General features: G+C 40.5%; 1 pseudogene across 1 annotated transcript; it reads right to left on the bottom strand.

Annotated features, from left to right (window-relative positions):
- On the bottom strand, positions 21,337-22,054 carry LOC108637418 (annotated as a pseudogene). Its single transcript, XR_001919063.1, has one exon. The product of XR_001919063.1 is annotated as a coiled-coil domain-containing protein 115 pseudogene (transcript).

Here is a 22,529-nt window from a genome sequence, read left to right as displayed (position 1 = left end):
AGGCTGTATATTGTCACCCTGCTTATTTAACTTATATGCAGAGTACATCATGAGAAACGCTGGACTGGAAGAAACACAAGCTGGAATCTAGATTGCCGGGAGAAATCTCAATAACCTGAGATATGCAGATGACACCACCCTTATGGCAGAAAGTGAAGAGGAACTAAAAAGCCTCTTGATGAAAGTGAAAGAGGAGAGTGAAAAAGTTGGCTTAAAGCTCAACATTCAGAAAATGAAGATCATGGCATCCGGTCCCATCATTTCATGGGAAATAGATGGGAAACAGTGGAAAAAGTGTCAGACTTTATTTTGGGGGGCTCCAAAATCACTGCAGATGGTAATTGCAGCCATGAAATTAAAAGACGCTTACTCCTTGGAAGAAAAGTTATGACCAACCTAGATAGCATATTCAAAAGCAGAAACATTACTTTGCCGACTAAGGTCCATCTAGTCAAGGCTATGGTTTTTCCTGTGGTCATGTATGGATGTGAGAGTTGGACTGTGAAGAAGGCTGAGTGCCGAAGAATTGATGCTTCTGAACTGTGGTGTTGGAGAAGACCCTTGAGAGTCCCTTGGACTGCAAGGAGATCCAACCAGTCCATTGTGAAGGAGATCAGCCCTGGGATTTCTTTGGAAGGAATGAGGCTAAAGCTGAAACTCCAGTACTTTGGCCAAACTCATGAGAAGAGTTGACTCATTGGAAAAGACTCTGATGCTGGGAGGGATTGAGGGCAGGAGGAGAAGGGGACGACCGAGGATGAGATGGCTGGATGGCATCACTGACTCGATGGACGTGAGTCTGAGTGAACCCCGGGAGTTGGTGATGGACAGGGAGGCCTGGCGTGCTGCGATTCATGGGGTCGCAAAGAGTCGGACACGACTGAGCGACTGAACTGAACTGAGGCAATAGATAAGATCCTTGCCCCTACCCCCACCACAGGGATGTGTTAAGAAGAGAGCAGTGTGCTACCAGTCCCTCTGGACTGCCTCAGGGCTGGGAGCTTGGCTCACATGCATACCCTCTGCCTGGGAAAAGTGCTACTGCTTTGAATTTAAGTTTCTCAGTCAATTATTACCACCTCTTTGTTTTGCCCTCGATGCTTATGGAATATTTGCTATTGTAATTCAGTAATTAAAAATTGCCCTTGTGGCTTTCAGCCTCATCAGTGGTATGTCCGTTTGTTTTATAGAGAAAGTTATTTATTCTTAAAATGGATCAGGGTGTTAACAGATTGCTGATTGTCTCCTTCACTAAATTTTAACTCTTGAGGGCAGGGACTGTGTCTCATTTATTTGTGGATCTCCACTGCCTAGAGGAGCTTCATGGTGGCTGTTCAATAAATGCTTACAGATTAATAAGTGAGTCAAATATAACCAACCCTGCATAAAGCTGTACGTGTGAAATTGGAAGTATGGGTGATAGGTACCAGAGAAACTCTGAAAAAGAAGAAATCACCTTGGACCAGGCTGGTCAAGGAAACATCTGTGGAAGCAATAAGAAAAATCCATGGAAGAATTTAACTCCCTAGACAAAGATGAGTTAGGATGTGAAAGGAATATGGGCTTCCAAATCACATAGACTCTGTGAGCTTCAATTTCTCCTCTATATAAATATTTAAATTTAAAAAATGGGAACAGTAAACTTATATCATAAGTGTAAATGAGATAGCTTTGTAAAGCAATTAGTACAGAGTGTGATGCACACAAAAGAATTTTCTTTCCTTTGTAAGTTATCTTTCTTTTCTGACCTGTACAGTAATCCCACTGAACTTGAAATCACCAATTCAATGGACATGAGTTTGAGCAAACTCTGGCAGATGGTAAAGGACAGGAAAGTCTGGTGTGTTGCACTCCATGGGGTTGCAAAGAGTTGGACACGACTTAGCAGCTGAACAACTACCTCATGGAACTTTATTACTGGAAGAGCTTGTGGAGATAATTTAGTGTATATCTTTCATTTTACATATTAAAACCCCCCTCAACCCAGAGCAATTAAGTGATTTGCTCAGCAGTAGTGGCAGAATTGTGCATTATTCTTGGGAGCTTTTGATTTCTTTCCCAGTACTCTTTACAGCATATCTGGCTAGTTTACATTTTCATGAACACTGGCAAACCACGTTGTTTTTTTCAGTAGGGACAGAATTCAATTAAATCATTTTTACATTCCCATCAGCAGTTTATGGAAGTTCTATTTGCTGCACATCCTCACCAGCATTTGGAAATGACAGCTTTTCTTTCTTGTTTTTTGTTGCTGTTATTCTACTGGGTGTAAAATGGTATCTCACTGTGGTTTGTTTCCTTGATGTATAATAATGTTAAGAATTTTTTCATATATTAATTGTCCACCTGTACATTTTCCTTTATGAAGCACCTGTCTCATTTTCCCCCCCTTTTTCAGTTGGGCTTGTTTGTCTTTTTATTATTGAGTAGGAATTATTTATATACAAATATATATGCTGAATATTTTCTAGGCTCGGACTGTAGAGTCCACCTGTAATCGAACCTGGAGACCCAGGTTCAATCCCTGGGTTGGGAAGATCCTCTGGATAAGGGAATGGCAACCCACTCCAATATTCTTGCCTGGAGAACTCCATGGACAGAGGAGCCTAGCAGGCTACAGTCTGTAGGGTCACAAAAGAGTCAGACACAACTGAAGTGACTTAGCATGCATACGCGTAAGGCACACAATAGCCATCTAACCCTTATTGGTGATGTTGTAATCACCAGGTCAAATTGTTTGATTTCTCCACTTAGAAATTACTAATATTTCCCTGCTAACCATCTATGGTACACACTGTGCTGCTGCTGCTGCTGCTAAGTTGCTTCAGTTGTGTCCGACTCTGTGTGACCCCATAGATGGCAGCCCACCAGGCTCCCCCGTCCCTGGGATTCTCCGGGCAAGAACGCTGGAGTGGGTTGCCATTTCCTTCTCCAATGCATGAAAGTGAAAAGTGAAAGTGAAGTGACCCCATGGACTGCAGCCTACCAGGCTCCTCTGTCCATGGGATTTTCCAGGCAAGAGTACTGGAGTGGGGTGCCATTGCCTTCTCTGACGGGACACAGTTAGATCATGCAAATATCCTGTACCTCATAAAGATTTACTCCTAGATTTAATATTCACTGATAGTCTTGCCTGAGTCAATCTTTGTTATGCCGACTGCAAAATAGGACTTCACAACCTCAGCATTCCCTCTATATTTAGCCAAAAGTGTTAGACATTTTATTGTAATCAATAGTATGTACTTATGCATGTATAAATGTATGTATTTATTTGCTGTAAATTGAGATTCATAAATTTCTATTTTTAGAAATTTTATAAATTTATAAATTTATAATTGTTACCATCTTTATTTTGGTGCTAAAATTTCAAGATATGGTCAGTAGGAACTCCTTCAAACTAGCTCATTTGCCCTCAAGACACGTGCCTGTTTTTATTTTGAGTAATTCCTTACTTTATAGCACAAGAAAATGTTCCAGGCTCATCTTAGACCTCCTGTGCCCCAGCTCTGGAATCAGCCATTTGCCCAAGGAGCCCTAATTAAATGAAAAAAAATTGTTTTAAGCAAACATACAGTAAAATTGACTTTTTTGTGTATACAGTTCATTTTAATACATGTATAGATTCATGAATAGAATACAGAACAGTTCCATAACCCCAGAAATTTCCCTCATACTATTGCTTTGTAGTCATATTCTCCACCCTGCCCTCATCCCTAACTAACCCCTGGCAACCACTCATTTTTTCTTTATCACTATAGTTTTTTTGTCTTTTTGAAAATGTGATGCAAATGGAATAGTACAGTATGTAAGCTAAAACATTTGGGAGAGGAGACTTCTTTCAATCAATGTCTTTAATAGTTATGGAAATATTGAGGTTATCTATTTCATCTTGAGTGAGTTTTGTGGTTTTCAAGGAATGAGTTCATTTCATCTGAAGTGTCAAATGCATGTGCATAGAGTTGTTCATAGTCTTCCCTTACTATCTTTTAAATGTCTGTAATTTTTATTATCTTTTAAAAGTATATAATCCCAGTGGGTCAGTGATAAAAAATCCTCCTGCCAGTGTAGGAGAGACAGGTTAGATCCCTGATCCAGGAGGATCCCATGTGCGACAGAGCAACTAAGCCCACAACTATTGAACCTGTGCTCTAGAGCCCAGGAGCCACAACTACTGAGCCCATGTGCTGCGACTCCTAAAGCCCATGTGCCATAGAGCCCTTGCTCTGCAAGGAGAGAAACCACCACACTGAGAAGCCCGAGCCCCACAACTACAGAGTAGCCCTTGCTCACTGCAACTATTATATAGAAAAGCTCGCACAGCAACAAAGACTCAGCACAGCCAAACATAAATAAATAATACTATTTTTTAAATGCATATAATCCTTTTCATTACTGATTATGGTCATTTGTATCTTTTTTCTTTTTCTTGGTATTGCTAGAAGTAGATCAATTTTATTGCTCTTTTCAAAGAACTAGCTTTTTACCTTGATTTTTCCGGTTTTCAATTCCATTGATTCCTGCTCTTACCTTTATTGTTTCCTTCCTTCTGCTTGCCTTGGGTTTAGTTTGTTCATCTCTGGTTTCTTAAAGTGAAAGCTTAGTTTATTTATTTGAGCCTTTTCTTCTTTTCTAATATAAGCATTTAATGCTATAAATTTCCCTCTAAGTATGGCATTCTAAAATCTTTGATTTGCTATATTATTTTTGTTCAGTAAAAATATTTTATAATTTCACCTGACACTCTTTGACTTTCTGATTATTTAGAAGAATGTTGTTTACTATCTAAATATTCAAAGATTTTCCTGTTATCTTTCTGGTTTGGGTTTCTAATTAATTCCATTATGGTCAGAAAATATACTTTGCATGATTTAAATTCTTCTAAGTTTCAGTTCAGTTCAATTCAGTCACTGAATCGTGTCCAACTCTTTGTGACCCCATGGACTGCCGCACGACAGGCTTCCCTGTTCATCACCAACTCCTGGAACTTGCTTAAACTCATGTCCATCGAGTTGGTGTTGCCATCCATCATGATTGATGCCAACTTTAAAGTTTGTTAAGGTTAATTTTATATCCCAGCATATAGCCTATCTTGATTATCCTTTCTATGTACATCTGAGTAGTTTTTTTTTTAGAGAAAACATTTTAATCTTACAGTATAGTACCTCGAAAAGTACAGTAGTAGGTACAACAGTTGGTATACAGGGGCTGCCATTGAGTGAACAGGTAAGAAGAGTTACTAACTGGAGGAGGGAGAGGAGGTGGGAGGTGGTAGAGCTGAAGGATCATCAGCAATAGGAGACAGAGGGCAAGCTGCAATTTCACTCATACTTGACGTTGAGAGCACAGGTTCTGGTTCCTTCCAAGAACCAGATGTATGTTTACATCTTTGAAAGTTCACAACGTGAAGGTTTGCATGTAGGAGACTTACTGTGTTCCCAAAGAACACAGCCATGTACTCTCAACAGCTTTGTCAAGATAAAGATAACATGTTTCTCACCCCTGTTCTCTCAACTGATTATAAAGTGACCTTTTTAAAATGCAAAAAAGCCTACCAGGCTCCTCAGCCCATGGGATTTTCAAGGCAAGAATACTGGAATGGGTTGCCATTTCCTTCTCCAGGAGATCTTCCTAACCCAGGGATTGAAACCGGGTCTCCCGCATTGTTGGCAGACGCTTTACTGGCTGAGCCACCAGGGAAGTCCATTCTCTCTTAGAATGTTATAAATCAATAAAAATGGCATGCTGTCTCCCTGATATACATTTCCAGGCAGGTGCTCAAAACAGAATCTGAACCACAGCCATAGCTAGAACATGGCCTAAGCACTCCCATCGTATCTTCTTTCTTCTGGTTTTGGAGGCTGTACACCGCCCTGCACAAATTCCAGTGTTCAGCTACAAAACCAACAGGGATGCCAGGAGAGCACTGCACTTTCAGTTTCCAGAGGCTCAAAATGCTGAAGAACATGTATGCAGCCCAATTGGCGAAGGGTACCAGCCAGGCTGGTACTGTATAGGATGGGTGCCACCAGTTGGCAGGTATGAAGGGAGGGTCCTGAGTTGCTGTGGGTTGTAGTATCCCATAGGCAAGTCTCCTGGGGTGTATGCAGATGGAGGGACAGCTGGTCCAGGGGGTCCAGGTACAAAATGGGAATTATATTCTGGAGGGGCATCAGAATTTGGATCTGATGAATTTAAATGGCAGTTGTAGGCAGGAGGAGCACCAGGCATTAGATCCAGGAACTCTTTTATTTTCCATTTCATCCACAGGTTGATCAAGGCTTGTGGTAATAGGCCTTAGAGAGAGGTGAATTGATTTACACACCGAGTTCTCTGGCTGGTAGTTCATATGACCTGATACTGCTCTTATTTAGAGATCCAATTTCCTTCCAAGATAATCAAAATTCTTTGTCCTCTAATGCAGTATGAAGAACTTGGCATACATGACATGAATGATTTTTTCCCCCATATTCTTTTTGGAAAGTGGCTGCGAGTCGACCTGACCCGGGTCCCCAGAGCTGTGCGCAGCGACCGCCCCGCTGGAGATCCCAGCGGAACCCTGTCCGGCCAGATCCAGCCTGCCGGATGGCTGCCCCTAGGGCCAGGCCCAGGCAGAAAAATCTCGCCAACAGAGCCTCCGTCCCCGGGCCACCGCCGCCGCCTTCAGAGCCAAATCCCTTCCAGTGGAACCACCTGAGGATGCGGCGCGGGGCGTTGCCGGCCTCGAACCTCTGTTCGCAGGGGCCCGGCTCCACTCACCGCCAGGCCAGCTGTCCCTCAGCACACGGGACACCGGGCCTGGGGTCTGATTTCATCCGCCGAGGATCGAGAAAGCTGATTAGTTTTTCCATGCACACTTAAAAAAATATTTATTTGCTGTTGTTGGATGAAGTAGTCTATAAATAGCAATTAAGTCCATTTGGTTGAGTTCTTTATGCTTACTAATTTACTGTCTATTTTTTCTATCAGTTACTGAGAAGAGGGTTGATACTTCAATTATAATTGTGGAGCTACCTGTTTTCCTTTTCAGTTCTATCAGTTTTGCTTCACGTGTTTTGAAACTCTTCTATTAGGTATATACACATTGAGGATTATTATATATTCTTGGTGAATTTACCTTTTTATCATTATGTAATGTCCCTTATAATCCTGGGTAATCTTCTTTACTCTGAGGCGTCACAGTTCTTAGCTATTATTTCCCAGGCAAGAATACTGGAGTGGGTTGCCATTTCCTTCTTCAGGGGATCTTCCTGATCCAGGGATTGAACCTGCGTCTCCCGCTTGGCAGGTGGATTCTTTACCGCTGAGCCACCAGGGAAGCCCAATTATTTCTTCAGATAATAACTTGTCTGATATGAATATGTCCACCGGGATTTCTTTCGAGTAGTGTTTGCCTGTTATATTTGTTCCGTCCTTTTTCTTTTAACCTAGTTATATCATTGTATTTGAAATGATCTTTATTTGTAGACAGCATATAGTGTTGTGTTAGTTGCTCAGGCACTCAGGCATGTCCAACTCTTTGCGACCCCAGGGACTGTAGCCCATCAGGCTCCTCTGTCCATGGAGTTCTCCAGGCAAGAATACTGGAGTAGGTTGCTATTTCCTTCTCCAAGATAGCATATAGTTGAGCCATTTAAAAACATCCATTCCAAGAAACTGTTTTAATTGGTACATTTGAACTTTCTACATTTAAGGTAATAATTAATATATTTGGACTTAGATTTATCATTTTATTTGTTTTCTACTTGTTTCCTCTTTTTTCTGTCCCTCTCTTTTCCCTTCCCTGCCTTCTTTTGGGTTATTTGAATTTTTTTCCAGTATCTATTTTATCTACTGTGGGCTTTTAAAAAAAAACTGTGTAGTTTTTATGTACATGTATGGTTGCTATAGGGATTACAGGATAAGTACTTAACTTTCACAGTGCATTTATAATTGGAGTTTTACCAATTCAATGTAGAAACCTCACAAGGATATCAGTCCCTTTACTCTCCCTGCTTTATGATGTGATTGTCTTCTATATTATTGATATATATACATACAGAGAAAATCCTATGAGACAATATCATAATTTTTGCTTTCAAACATCAAACATTTTAAAGAACTCAGAGAAGAATGGTCTATTATATTTACCCAAATATTTACCATTTCTGTTGCTCTTCTTTCACTCCTGATGCTCCCAGTTTCCTTTTGGTATCATTTCCCTTCACTCTGAAGAATTTTCTTTAGTAATTCTTTTAGAACAGGTCTACTGGCAATGTATTCTCTTAGCTTGTCTTCATCTGAGAATATATTTATTTTACCTTCACTGCTCAAGGATGTTTCTTCTGGATATAGAATTCTATGCTGACAACTCATTTAGCACATTAAAACTTTTGTGTCACTTCCTTTTGTCCTCCATAATTTCTGATGAGAAAACCACTGCTATTCAAATCATAGTTCTTCTATAAGAAATATGTCATTTTTACTCTGCTTTCAGTATTTTTTTTCTTTAATTTTCAGCAGTATGATTATGAAGTATCATGTCATGGGTTTCTCTTGGTATATTTTGTTTGGGATTTGCTGAACTTTGTGAGTTTGTAGATGATTATCTTTCATCAAACTTAAGAAGTTTTAGCTATTTTTCTTCAAGTATTTTTTCTGTACTACACTTTTTCCCCTCTTCTTCTGGAACTCCAGTAATACGAATATTAGACCTTTTGATATTGCCCCCTGAGGCTCTAATTTTTTTAATATATTTTTCCTCTGTTGCTCATTTTGGATAATTTCTACTGATCTAGTTTCAAATTCACAGGCTCCTTCCTCTGTAATCTTTATTCTATTAATACTATTGAGCCCCAAAATTAGTTTTTTACTTTGGTTATTATATTTTTAGGTGGGATCCAAGTATCTTCTCTTGCATTCCTAATAGTAGCAATTTGAGTTTTTTCTTAATCAGTTTTTTTCTGGCCATGCAAAACTTCAAAAATATAGTAAAAATTATCAATCTTTTTGTCACCAGCATTGCAAGGTAGATTCTTAACCACTGAACCACCAGAGAAGCCCCAGTTGTAACCATTCTTGTGGGCGTGAGTTTGTATCTCATTGTAACTTTGATCTGTATTTCCCTAATGATGAATGATGTTGAGCATCTTTTCATGTGCGTATTGTCCATTTACGTATCTTCTTTGGTGATAAGTCTATTCAAATCCTTTTCCCATTTTAAAATTGAGATATTTGCCTTTTTGTTGTTGAGCTGTTCTTTATATATTCTGGATACTAGATCCTTACCAGATACATAATTTACAAAATGCTTCTCCCATTCTGTTGTCATTTTACTTTATGTGTCCTCTAAAGTATGACAAATTTTGATATTTGATGAAGTTTAATGTATCTATTTTTTCTTTGATTGCTTGTGCTTTTGGTGTCATATCTAAGAAACCAGTATCTAATGCAATATCATACAAATTTTCATCTATATCATTCTAAGAGTTTTATAGTTTTAGCTCTTACCTTTGGGCCTTTAAGTTAATCTTTATATATAGTATGAAGTACAGGGCCAACCTCATTCTTTTGCTTGTGGATGTCCAGTTGCCCCAGTACCATTTGTTGAATGGTCTTGGCATTCTCATCAAAAATCAACTGATTTTGACTATAGATGTATGGGTTTATTTCTAGACTTCCAATTTTTTCCTTTTTTAAAAAAAACATTTTAGGTATAGCTGAAGAACCTAACAATAGAACATCTCCACTTCCTTCCTCCTGTTTTTCGGCACTTTTGTCATACTTTTGCTTCTAAATATGTTCAGTTCAGTTCAGTCGCTCAGTCGTGTCCGACTCTTTGCGACCCCATGAATCGCAGCATGCCAGGCCTCCCTGTTCATCACCATCTCCCGGAGTTCAATCAGACTCCCATCCATCGAGTCCGTGATGCCATCCAGCCATCTCATCCTCGGTCGTCCCCTTCTCCTCCTGCCCTCAATCGCTCCCAGCGTCAGAGTTTTTTCCAATGAGTCAGCTCTTCTCATGAGGTGGCCAAAGTACTGGAGTTTCAGCTTTAGCATCATTCCTTCCAAAGAAATCCCAGGGCTGATCCCTTTCAGAATGGACTGGTTGGATCTCCTTGCAGTCCAAGGGACTCTCAAGAGTCTTCTCCAACACCACAGTTCAAAAGCATCAATTCTTCGGTGCTCAGCCTTCTTTACAGTCAACTCTCACATCCATACATGACCACAGGAAAAACCATAGCCTTGACTAGATGGACCTTAGTCAGCAAAGTAATGTCTCTGCTTTTGAATATGCTATCTTGGTTTATAAATCCCATAATACACTGTTATTATTTTTTATTTAAGTAGTCAAGTTTTTTTTTTAAGAAATTAAGATATGGAAAACCATTATACATGGTTGTCATTTAGGATGCTCTTCATCCCTATTTTAGAACCAACTTTGGCCTGAAGTTCCTTTACAATTTTTTGTATGAATCTATTGGCAACAAATTCTCTCAGCATTTGTTTTTAAATGTCTTTATTTCACCTTAATTTTTAATGAATATTTTTATTGGATATGGAATTCTGAGTTAACACTTTTTTCTTTCTGCACTTTAAAAATGTCATTCCATTGTTTTATGGCTTGTATTTTTTCTTATGAGAAGTCAGTAATTCTTACAGTATTTCCCTGTATATAATGTATCTTCAGATTTTCTTGTTATTTTTTAGTTTTCAGATATTTGATTATCACAGTCTTGACTGCATTAGCTATTAAGTGTAAAAATTGGGCTTCCCCAGTGGCTCAGCAGTAATCTGCCTCCAATGCAGAAGACAAAGGAGACACAGGTTCAATCCCTGGGTTAGGAAGATGTTCTGGAGGAGGGAATGGCAACCTTTTCCAGTATTCTTGCCAGAAGAATCGCATGGACAGAGGAGCCAGGGGGACTACACCCCATAGGGTCACAAAGAGTTGAACATAACTGAGCAACTGAACACATACAGCACAAGTGTAGAAATTAAGTAGACTTATTTTCTCACTTTATTCTTTTTTCAAAATTGTTTTAGCTATTCTAGTTTCTTTTACTATATAAATTTTAGAATAATCTTGTTGTCAATATCAAAACTTGTGATATTTTGACAGGAATTGAATTAAACTGTATACTTATTTGGGCCTCCCAGGTGGTGCTAGTGATAAAGAACCCTTCTCCAAGGGATTTCCTGATAGCTCAGTTGGAAAAGAATCTGCCTGTAATGCAGACTACCTACTCCAGTATTAGGGCCTGGAGAATTTCTAAGTCTAAGTCCATGGGGTCGCAAAGAGTTGGACACAGCTGAGCAACTTTCACTTTCAATTTTCCAAGAATCCCATGGACAAAGGAATCTGGCAGGCTACAGTCCCACAGGGTCAGAGAGTCAGACATTACTGAAGCGACTTAGCATGCGTGCACATACATATATTAATTTGAGGAGAATTGATCTCTTTACTATTCTGTCTCCTAATCCTTGAATATATATCTCTCCATACATTTAGATCTTTGACTTCTTTTAAGTTTTGTAGTTTTCAGCACATGACTCTTACACATGGGTTTGTTAAAGATTTACATCTAACTAGTTCCATTTTATTGTTGCTGTTTTCACATTTATAAGTGGCATCATAGTTTCGATTTTGTTGTCCATATGTTCAAAGTCAGTATATAGAAATACAATTGATTTACATCTTTTATCTTGTAATCTTGCTGAATTCACTTAATAGTTTTATGAAATTTTTTGAGGATTTCTTGCGACTTTATATGTAGACACATATCATATGCGAATAGGGACAGTTTTATTTCTTTTCTGATCTGTATGTCTTTTATTTCCTTTTCTTGCCTTATTGCACTGACTAGAACTTTAAATACTATGTCAAATAGGAGTGGTGAGAGAGGACATCCTTGCCTTGTTCCTTGTCTTAGAGGGAAAGTTTTTATGGTCATTCTAGGTATTTTATTGGAGAAGGCAATGGCACCCCACTCCAGTACTCTTGCCTGGAAAATCCCACGGATGGAGGTGCCTGGTAGGGTGCAGTCTATGGGGTCGCGAAGAGTTGGACATGACTGAGCGGCTTCACTTTCACTTTCCACTTTCACACATTGGAGAAGGAAATGGCAACCCACTCCAGTGTTCTTGCCTGGAGAATCCCAGGGATGGGGGAGCTTGGTGGGCTGCCATCTCTGGGATCGCACAGATTCGCACATGACTGAAGTGACTTAGCAGCAGCAGCAGCAGGTATTTTATTATGTATACATAACATCACAGTCTACTGGTGTCTTCATTTTACCAGTTCTGATGATGTAATAACTTTACCTCCCTTTACATCCATTCCCCTCCCCCTTGTTCAGAGTCACTGTTTGGGATGTGAGGCACAATGAAAACCAAGGGAATTCATCACTGTGCGTTTCCTCAGGTCCCCAGATCTCAAGGTTCCTAGTCAGTCTGATTTATTCTCTCCTTTCAGTCTTCTAGTTTGTTTTACATATACTACCCAGTGTTTTTAGTTGTATTTAGTGAGAGGAAAGGAGAAAAGTACATCTTCTCCATCTTCTAGAAAGTGGAAATCCTCAGATACTTCTTCTGTTCTTGAATTTCTCTTTTCTTATAGTCACATTTTCCTGTATGTCCTTGAACATATTTATAAAAGCTTGTTTAAAATCTTTATCTACTGTTTTCATCATCTTGTTTTTTGGGGGTCTATTTCTATTGATTTGTTTTCTCCTAGTTAAGGGTTACATTTTACTGCTTCTTTGCAATTTTTATTGTATGTTGGAAGTCTATGAAGCTGTGTTGTTGAATGGATTTTTTTTTCTCTTCTTGTGTTGTTTTATTCAAGGAAGTAGCTTCTTTTTTTCGGTAGTTAATTTATTTAGGATTATCTTGATCCTTTTGAGGCATGTTTTCAAGTTTTGTTTAAAAAGCTCTAGAATAACCTCTTTTGCTCTTGTTGTTGTTGTTCAGTTGCTAAGTCGTGTCCAACTCTGTGACTCCATGGACTGCAGCACACCTCCCTGTCCTTCACTATATACTGAAGTTTGCCCAAGTTCATGTCCATTGGGTCAGTGATGCTATCCAATCATCTTATCCTCTGCCTCCTGCTTCTCCTTTTGCTTTTACTAAGTATTTGCTATTACTAGGTTAATGCAGTTCCTAAGGCAGGATCTTTCTGGGGTCTCTACTGAATGTCCAGAATGTTCAGCAATGTCTCTTCACTCTGGCTTATGGAAGCTTTAACAGCTTGCAACCCAATGTGATCTCTGGTAAATGTTATTTCCTTAGTAATTACTCTTTTGTTCAATCTCATGGAATCTCATCCAGTGCATGAGCAGCTAAGTAGTTTAGCACTAGTAGTAAAGGTAGCAAAGATTCAAAGGGATCCCTGTGTAGACTTCTGTTATTCTTTCTAACAACATAGGAACTGTTGTTCCTTCTTTTGTATGGTACACTGTCCCACAAATGCCAGGTGTCTTATAACTTTGAATTCCAATCTCTGTTTCCTCAGCTTGTTGAAACCATCTACCTGGTCCCCCTCCCTGTGCTGCTAGCTGAAAATTACTTCCAAGCAAAAGGCAAGAACAATCATGGGGTTCTCCTTGGTTATTTCCCTTGTCTTGAGGATCATAGTCCTGTGCTGTATATGTCCAACATCTGAAGACATTTCATACATTTTGTCCAGTTTCAGATTTTTTTTTTTAATTGTGGAAGGCCTAATTGAATACTATTAGTCCATTATGGTCATTGTGGAAATGCTGTTTTGTGTTTTGAAGACAAGTTTGGCTGCTGGAGAATGGATTGGGTGGGGTATAGGAATACAAGCAGATAGACCTGATGGGAGTCTATTCCAGAATCCAGGGAAAAGATGATGCTGGCTTGGGGTATTTTGGAAATATAGATAGGTGAATGAATGAGCTAATGTTTATTAGAAGTGCAATAGGCTTAAACAAATGTTTTAAATAATGTATTTGAAATGAAAATAACCTCTTATTTTTCTGTTTGTCATTATAGATTTTTAGTGTGAGAGAGAGAGAAAATTATGTCATTTTTCAGATGAATAAACTAATGTCTGAATGACGGACTCACCTGCCCAATGTTCTAAGGAAACAATACTAGATCCCAGATTCCCAGACTACTAAGAGCTCCATAAGTACTGCTTTCAAACTGGCTGGAACTCTCATGCCAGATGGCATAAGAGTCTTTAAAGTCTTTAGAAACTTCTACTTAGGGAGAAAATAAAGTCTCCTTTGGGAAGTCTTTGTGGTGAAACTAAATGCATCCTTTATACCTAATTTTTGGGTCATTATTATCCTTGATAGAAATAAACTTATGTTGTTTTGATGGGCCTTTATTCAAATGACTTATTGTAGGTTCTGGGAAAATGGATCCTGTCCCCATAATGCTTCTATAATACTCATAGTTCCACAGATGAGAGATTATTTTCATTATTAAAATGATTTAAAAGTCCATTATAACAGCCTTACATTTTCTTACCCTAAGTTTTCTCTCCTATTCTCACTGTCCTCTTGTAACTCAATGAATAATACTCTTTTGACTATTGTTTTATATTATTCCCCCATGTAATCAAAAGTCAAGGCGTGCTGTAGGCAAAACCATGTAGTCAATGGATTTTGCTCCTGTTCATTTTCTTTTTACTTTCCCACCCCTTTACTGAGGCTGTTTTTCTTTCTTTCACTTAAGTATTAGTCACTTAGCTGTGTCCAACTCTTTGCAACCCCATGGACTGTAGCCCACCAGGCTTCTCTGTGCATGGAATTCTCCAAGCAAGAATACTGGAGTGGGTTGCCATTTCCTACTCCACGGGATCTTCCCGACTCAGGGATTGAACCCAAGTCTCCTGCATTCCAGGCAGATTTTTTTTTTTTCCATTTGAGCCACTATGGAAGCCCTGATCAAAAAGACTGCAACATGACACAATCATCGGGTCTGAGCTTCAGTCTTGCCTAATCTTCTGGACTGGTCTTGGAACTTTGAGTAGAGTTTTTAGGGAGTTATAAGAATAGTAATGGGCTTGATGCTGTAAGAAAAGTCAGAGGAAATAATATATGTAGAGTAATACACTGCCTTGCACACAGTAAGTGTTCATCTGCTTCTTTGTTCTTTCATTTTGTGAACACAGGCAGAAGTGTGATTATAATTGTCCTTGGTAGTTTCAGTGGAATGGATGGGCAGTGAAGAGTGACACGCAAATGGAATCAATTTATTTCTTTTTGGGACTCACTGTTTTGTTTACATTAAGCTCTGAATTAAATCATGCTTCTTACTTCTCTCTGAAATAACATGGTTCTTTATTTCTCTCATTTCTAAAATTGCTAGCAATATTTTTGGCTAAGTAAGGCATTTGTGCATGTAAGAGGGATTTTTTTTTTTTTCCAAAAACAGGGAATCTTTCAGGACTTTCCAAGACTGTACTAAGCAGTCTGCTTCTGTGTTCCCTCAGGGCATTTATCAAACAGAAGATAACGTATGATTTGTTGACTGCCTTCTTTCCACTGTACTATAAATTCCCTAAGAGCAGAAAATATAACTTAATTTCTGAATCTCAAATTCCCAGCAGAGTGTTTGGCATATATTTCACATTCAACAATATTTATTGAATAACTGAATAATAATATGATTAAGTATCACATAGCCTGTTGTCTTTGTCCTGTGTCCCACCTCCTCAAGTCTATTTTAAAAAATATTAATTATTTATTTGGCTGGGTCATATGTTAGTTGTGACAGGATCTACTTCCCTGACCAGGGATCAGACCCAGGCTGCCTGCATTGGGAGTACAGAGTCTTAGGCACTGGACCACATGGAAAGTCCCAGTCTAGGTGCCTCCACCTTTTTTTTAAGATTTATTTATTTATTTTTGGCTGTGCTGTTTCCTTGTTTCTGTGTGCAGGCTTTCCCCAGTTGCATCAAGGGGGGTCTACTCTCTAGTTTCGGTGCATGGGCTTCTCATTGCAGTGGCTTCTCATTGCAGAGCACGGGCTCTAGATGCTCATGCTTCAGTAGTTGTCACTCGCAGGCTTAGGTGCCCTTAGGTGCCAGATGCTTGCAGGCACGTGGGTTCTTCCTGGACCAGGGATCGAACCTGTGTCCCCTGCATTGGCAGACCAATTCTTAATAACTGGACCACCAGGGCAGTCCCTCCTCAACTCTATTTATATGAATCTGGTCATTCAACAATTCAACTTTTACAGACAGCCTAGTTTTAGAAAGGCTACATTTGTGATGCCCTGAAAGATACAGGGATGAAGAAGACATGGTCTGACAGGGAGAAAGTGACAAGGGTTATGTAAGTTCAAGGATCATTTTCTTTTTCTGATCAAAATTTTCAGTGGCTCCCTATTGCTCATAGGATAAAGTCCAAACTCTTTGGTATTATATTCAAGGCCCTTTATAGGCTGACCTTAATTCTTTTTTTCCATCACTATCATCTATTGCTCCCCCACCTATATTGTAGTGGTTTTTAGTTCCATCTACCTAGCACCATTCCTAACAGATTTCCTCTCAGGCTGTGGTGACTTGAGAGATGGGATCCTACTCTTCTTTTTTTTTTAAGTTTCTTTTGCATTTTTAAAAATATTTATTTGGTTGCAGTGGGTCTTAGTTGAGGCACTTGGGATCTTCAATCTTTGATCTTTGCTGTGGCATGAGGGATCTTTAGTTGCGGCATGTGAACTCTTAGTTGCAGGATGTGGGATCTAGTTCCCTGACCATGGATCAACCCCAGGCCCCCTGCATTGGGAAAGTGGAGTCTTACCACTGACTTCTAGAGAAGTGCTAGGATACTACTCTTCTCGATAGCTCTTCTTGATCGGATTCCTGCATGAAAATATTCTTCCTTCTGCTTAAAAAAGAGCTGGAAGACTCACTCGCTGATACATGAATCCTCCTTTTCAACTGATTGGTTTCCTTACTGCCTCCTATATATGGCTGCTATTTCTGCTGATGACTTTATTCGATTACTCCTTTGCAAGACCCTCTTCTAAGATCTCCATTTAATAGCCCTATGACTCTATTAAGGCCAAGGTCTAATCCTGCTTATCTCCCAAAGCCTTTTCTTCCTTCCTTATACCTACCCTTCCCTTCAGTCAGTCAGTCAGTTCAGTTGTTCAATTGTGTCCAACTCTTTGGGACCCCATGAATCACAGCATGCCAGGCCTCCCTGTGCATCACCAACTCCTGGAGTTCACCCAAACTCATGTCCATCGAGTCAGTGATGCTATCCAGCCATCTCATCCTCTGTTGTCCCCTTCTCCTCCTGCCCCCAATCCCTCCCATCATCAGGGTCTTTTCCAATGAGTCAACTCTTTGCATGAGGTAGCCAAAGTACTGGAATTTCAGCTTTAGTGTCAAGTCCTTCCAAAGAACACCCAGGACTGATCTCCTTTAGAATGGACTGGTTGGATCTCCTTACAGTCCAAGGGACTCTCAAGAGTCTTCTCCAACATCACAGTTCAAAAGCATCAATTCTTCAGTGTTCGGCTTTCTTCCAGAGAAGGCAATGGCACCCCACTCCAGTACTCTTGCCTGGAGAATCCCATGGATGGAGGAGCCTGGTAGGCTGCAGTCCATGGGGTCGCTATGAGTCGGACATGACTGAGCAACTTCACTTTCACGTTTCAGTTCCATGCATTGGAAAAGGTAATGGCAACCCCTCCACTGTTCTTGCCTGCAGAATCCCAGGGACAGGGGCGCCTGATGGGCTGCCATCTATGGGGTCGCACAGGGTTGGACATGACTGAAGCGACTTAGCAGCAGCAGCAGCAGCTTTCTTCATAATCCAACTCTCACATCCATACATGACCACTGGAAAAACCATAGCCTTGACTAGATGGACCTTTGTTGGCAAAGTAATGTCCCTGCTTTTCAATATGCTATCTAGATTGGTCACAACTTTCCTTCCAAGGAGTACGCGTCTTTTAATTTAATGACTGCAATCACCATCTGCAGTTGATTCTGGAGCCCAAAAATATAAATTCTGACACTGTTTCCCAATCTATTTGCCATGAAGTGATGGGACCAGATGCCATGATCTTCGTTTTCTGAATGTTGAGCTTTAAGCCAACTTTTTCACTCTCCTCTTTCACTTTCATCAAGAGGCTTTTTAGCTCCTCTTCACTTTCTGCCATAAGGGTGATGTCATCTGCATATCTGAGGTTATTGATAATTCTCCCGGCAATCTAGATTCCAGCTTGTGTTTCTTCCAGCCCAGTGTTTCTCATGATGTACTCTGCATATAAGTTAAATAAGCAGGGTGACAATATACAGCCTTGACGTACTCCTTTTCCTATTTGGAACCAGTCTGTTGGTCCATGTCCAGTTCTAACTGTTGCTTCCTGACCTGCATATAGGTTTCTCAAGAGGCAGGTCAGATGGTCTGGTATTTCCATCTCTTTCAGAATTTTCCACAGTTTATTGTGATCCACACAGTCAAAGGCTTTGGCATAGTCAATAAAGCAGAAATAGATGTTTTTCTGGAACTCTCTTGCTTTTTCCATGATCCAGCGGAGGCTGGCAATTTGATCCCTGGTTCCTTTGCCTTTTCTAAAACCAGCTTGAACATCTGGAAGTTCACAGTTCACGTATTGCTGAAGCCGGGCTTGGAGAATTTTGAGGATTACTTTACTAGCATGTGAGATGAGTGCAATTGTGTGGTAGTTTGAGCATTCTTTGGCATTGCCTTTCTTTGAGATTGGAATGAAAACTAACCTTTTCCAGTCCTGTGGCCACTGCTGAGTTTTCCAAATTTGCTGGCATATTGAGTGCAGCACTTTCACAGCATCATCTTTCAGGATTTGAAATAGCTCAACTGGACTCCATCACCTCCACTAGCTTTGTTCATAGTGATGCTTTCTAAGGCCCACTGATTTCACGTTCCAGGATGTCTGGCTCTACATGAGTGATCACATCATTGTGATTATCTGGGTCATGAAGATCTTTTTTGTACAGTTCTTCTGTATTCTTGCCACCTCTTCTTAATATCTTCTGCTTCTGTTAGGCCCATACCATTTCTGTCCTTTATCGAGCCCATCTTTGCATGAAATGTTCCCTTGGTATCTCTAATTTTCTTGAAGAGATCTCTAGTCTTTCCCATTCTGTTGTTTTCCTCTATTTCTTCGCATTGATGGCTGAGGAAGGCTTTCTTATCTCTCTTTGCTCTTCTTTGGAACTCTCCATTCAGATGCTTATATCTTTCATTTTCTCCTTTGCTTTTTGCTTCTCTTCTCTTCACAGCTATTTGTAAGGCCTCCTCAGACAGCCATTTTGCTTTTTTGCATTTCTTTTCCACGAGGATGGTCTTGATCCCTGTCTCCTGTACAATGTCATGAACCTCCGTCCACAGTTCATCAGGCACTCTATCAGATCTAGTCCCTTAAATCTATTTCTCACTTCCGCTGTATAATCATAAGGGATTTGATTTAAGTCATACCTGAATGGTCTAGCGGTTTTCCCTACTTTCTTCAATTTAAGTCTGAATTTGGTAATAAGGAGTTCATGATCTGAGCCACAGTCAGCTCCTGGTCTTGTTTTTGCTGACTGTATAGAGTTTCTCCATCTTTGGCTGCAAAGAATATAATTAATCTAATTTCGGTGTTGACCATCTGGTGATGTCCATGTGTAGAGTCTTCTCTTGTGTTGTTGGAAGAGGGTGTTTGCTATGACCAGTGCATTCTCTTGGCAAAACTCTATTAGCTTTTGCCCTGCTTCATTCCGTACTCCAAGGCCAAATTTGCCTGTTACTCCAGGTGTTTTTGACTTCCTACTTTTGAATTCCAGTCCCCTATAATGAAAAGGACATCTTTTTTGGGTGTTAGTTCTAAAAGGTCTTGTAGGTCTTCACAGAACCGTTCAACTTCAGCTTCTTCAGTGTTACTGGTTAGGGCATAGGCTTGGATTACCATGATATTGAATAGTTTGCATTGGAAAGGAACAGAGATCATTTTTTCGTTTTTGAGATTGCATCCAAGTACTGCATTTCGGACTCTTCTGTTGACCATGATGGCCATTCCATTTCTTCTAAGGGATTCCTGCCGACAGTAGGAGATATAATGGTCATCTGAGTTAAATTCACCCATTCCAGTCCATTTTAGTTTGCTGATTCCTAGAATGTTGATGTTCATTCTTGCCATCTCCTGTTTGATCACTCCCAATTTGCCTTGATTCATGGACCTAACATTCCAAGTTCCTATGCAATATTGCTCTTTAGAGCGTCGGACCTTGCTTCTATCATGAGTCACATCCACAGCTGGGTATTGTTTTTGCTTTGGCTCCATCCCTTCATTCCTTTTTTTTTTTTTTGCGATTCAAGTATATTTTTATTAAAGGCTCAAGAATTAAAACAGTGTCTGTGTTAAGACACTGGTAACTGTGTCTTAACTTACATTAAGATAAATGAAAAAAATGGAAATGCCAAAATATGGTAGGGGTATACAACACTGGGATTAATCGAAAGAAAAGGGTGGCATTTCAAATCAGCACTAAGGATGGTCCACTGTATGAACTATGGTAGAAAAGAGGAAGTTGAGTGCAGGACTCACCCCATACTTCACTTGAATACAAAAGTTCTTGAGGAAAACACTGGAGAATTCCCTTATTATCCCATCAACTGCAATCCCAAAGCCAGAAATCATAAAATAGCTACCTGATAATTTCAACTGTTCTAAGAAACTTGATTTAAACACACAAGAGCTGAGACAGCTTTCACCTTACTCATTACGCTATTCAACTGTTCTGTGCAGTTTAATGCAATGTGTTTATAATAAAAAGTTAAACCCACCATAAGTAAAGTTAAAACACAAAAACTGGGAAAAAAGATACATCTCATAAACAAAATACTAACATCCCCATAAGCTCCTAGAAACTGCTAAAAATATCAACAAGCCCATAGAAAAATGAAGCCAGGACACAGAGTTTCTGGCCCCACAACAAATTAAAAGACTCATTCTTGAAAGGCAAAAGCAGTCGTTAAAAAACCTGAATGGTCTCTTGAAAGAGTTCCCTTGAAAATTTGGGTCAGATCCTTTTTACTTTCTGGCTTAAAACCTGCTAAGCATTCCCCGTCTACTTAGGTATGTGTGTTTTTCTATCAGCGCAGAATCATTCTGTCCTGATCTGTGTAGCTATGTATGTTTTTTTTCCTCCATCAAAGTCAGTTCTAAGGATCTAGAGAAACTGAAGCACCTACTTCTTGTCCTTCCCTGCCCCTAGCTGTGTAGTATTTCATCCAGTAATCAAAAACCACAGCTAACTGAGGCATGAAGTTGTTATTGTTCAATAATATGAACCTAACAGCTTTGTGACTGCTCTACATGGATGTGAGTGGTTTCACAGTAGTAACTTTGAACATTATGCAGTTTGCCTCTTCAGCCTTCCCCACTTAACAAAGTTGGAAACATGCAGACCAGAGAAGTATTAAGGAGCAGGAGTTAGTTTGGGTGGCGGGCAATCTGTGAAGGAGGAAGAGCTGATAAGGGAGCCACATCGAAGAATAGCTGTTCCCACTGCCTTGCTTCTGTGGTGACAGGTCAGGGAGCCCTGGGTTTTAGCTGCTTGAGTTTCTCCTGGAGTTCCTGGAGCTGGCTTCGACCCCAGCTGATGCGGCTCTGAAGGCTGGCCATGTCTGCAGCCAGCTGCAGACCCTCCCGGAAGCTGGCTTGAGCTTGTCGCAGACTGTGAGGCACCAGGATTCCAAACCATTTCAAAGGGTTCTGGGGAGCTGGGGAGGAGTCTGGCTCTGGGGTCCTTGGGAGACCCTTGCGCCTGCGCAGAGCTCGCGGGATCCCACTTCTTCTGGAGTCTGGGTGCCGGCTCTCACCATCCAGAACTTCTGGAGTCCGTCCTGAGCCTCGCCGGTGCAGACGCGGACTTGGGGCTCCATGTGGGACGCATACTGCAGGGGCCCTACTGACTTGGCACCCATTGCATAGCGTGCTTTGGAGAACGAGAGCCAGCCCTCCTCCACCCAGGCGTTTAGCGCTTGCCGCTTCGCCTCCAGTTGCTCCAGGTCTTTGAGGAGCTGCAGGAGAAGAAAGTCCAGCTCTACCCGCAGATCCATCCCTTCATTCCTTCTGGAGTTATTTCTCCACTGATCTCCAGTAGCATATTGGGCACTTACCGACCTGGGGAGTTCCTCTTTCAGTATCCTATCATTTTGCCTTTTCATACTGTTCATGGGGTTCTCAAGGCAAGAATACTGAAGTGGTTTGCCATTCCCTTCTCCAGTGGACCACATTCTGTCTGACCTCTCCACCACGACCCGTCTCTCTTGGGTGGCCACACACGGCATGGCTTAGTTTCATTGAGTTAGACAAGGCTGTGGTCCGTGTGATCAGATTGACTAGTTTTCTGTGATTATAGTTTCAGTGTGTCTGCCCTCTGATGCCCTCTGGCAACACCTACCATCTTACTTGGGTTTCTCTTACCTTGGGCGTGGGGTATCTCTTCACGGCTGCTCCAGCAAAGCGCAGCCACTGCTCCTTACCTTAGACAAGGTCACCCCTCCCGACCTTGAATGTGGAATAGCTCCTCTC

Source organism: Capra hircus, chromosome 13 (genome assembly GCF_001704415.2).
Source record: "Capra hircus breed San Clemente chromosome 13, ASM170441v1, whole genome shotgun sequence".
NCBI lineage: Eukaryota > Metazoa > Chordata > Mammalia > Artiodactyla > Bovidae > Capra > Capra hircus.
This window is presented reverse-complemented; position numbering and strand designations above follow the sequence as displayed.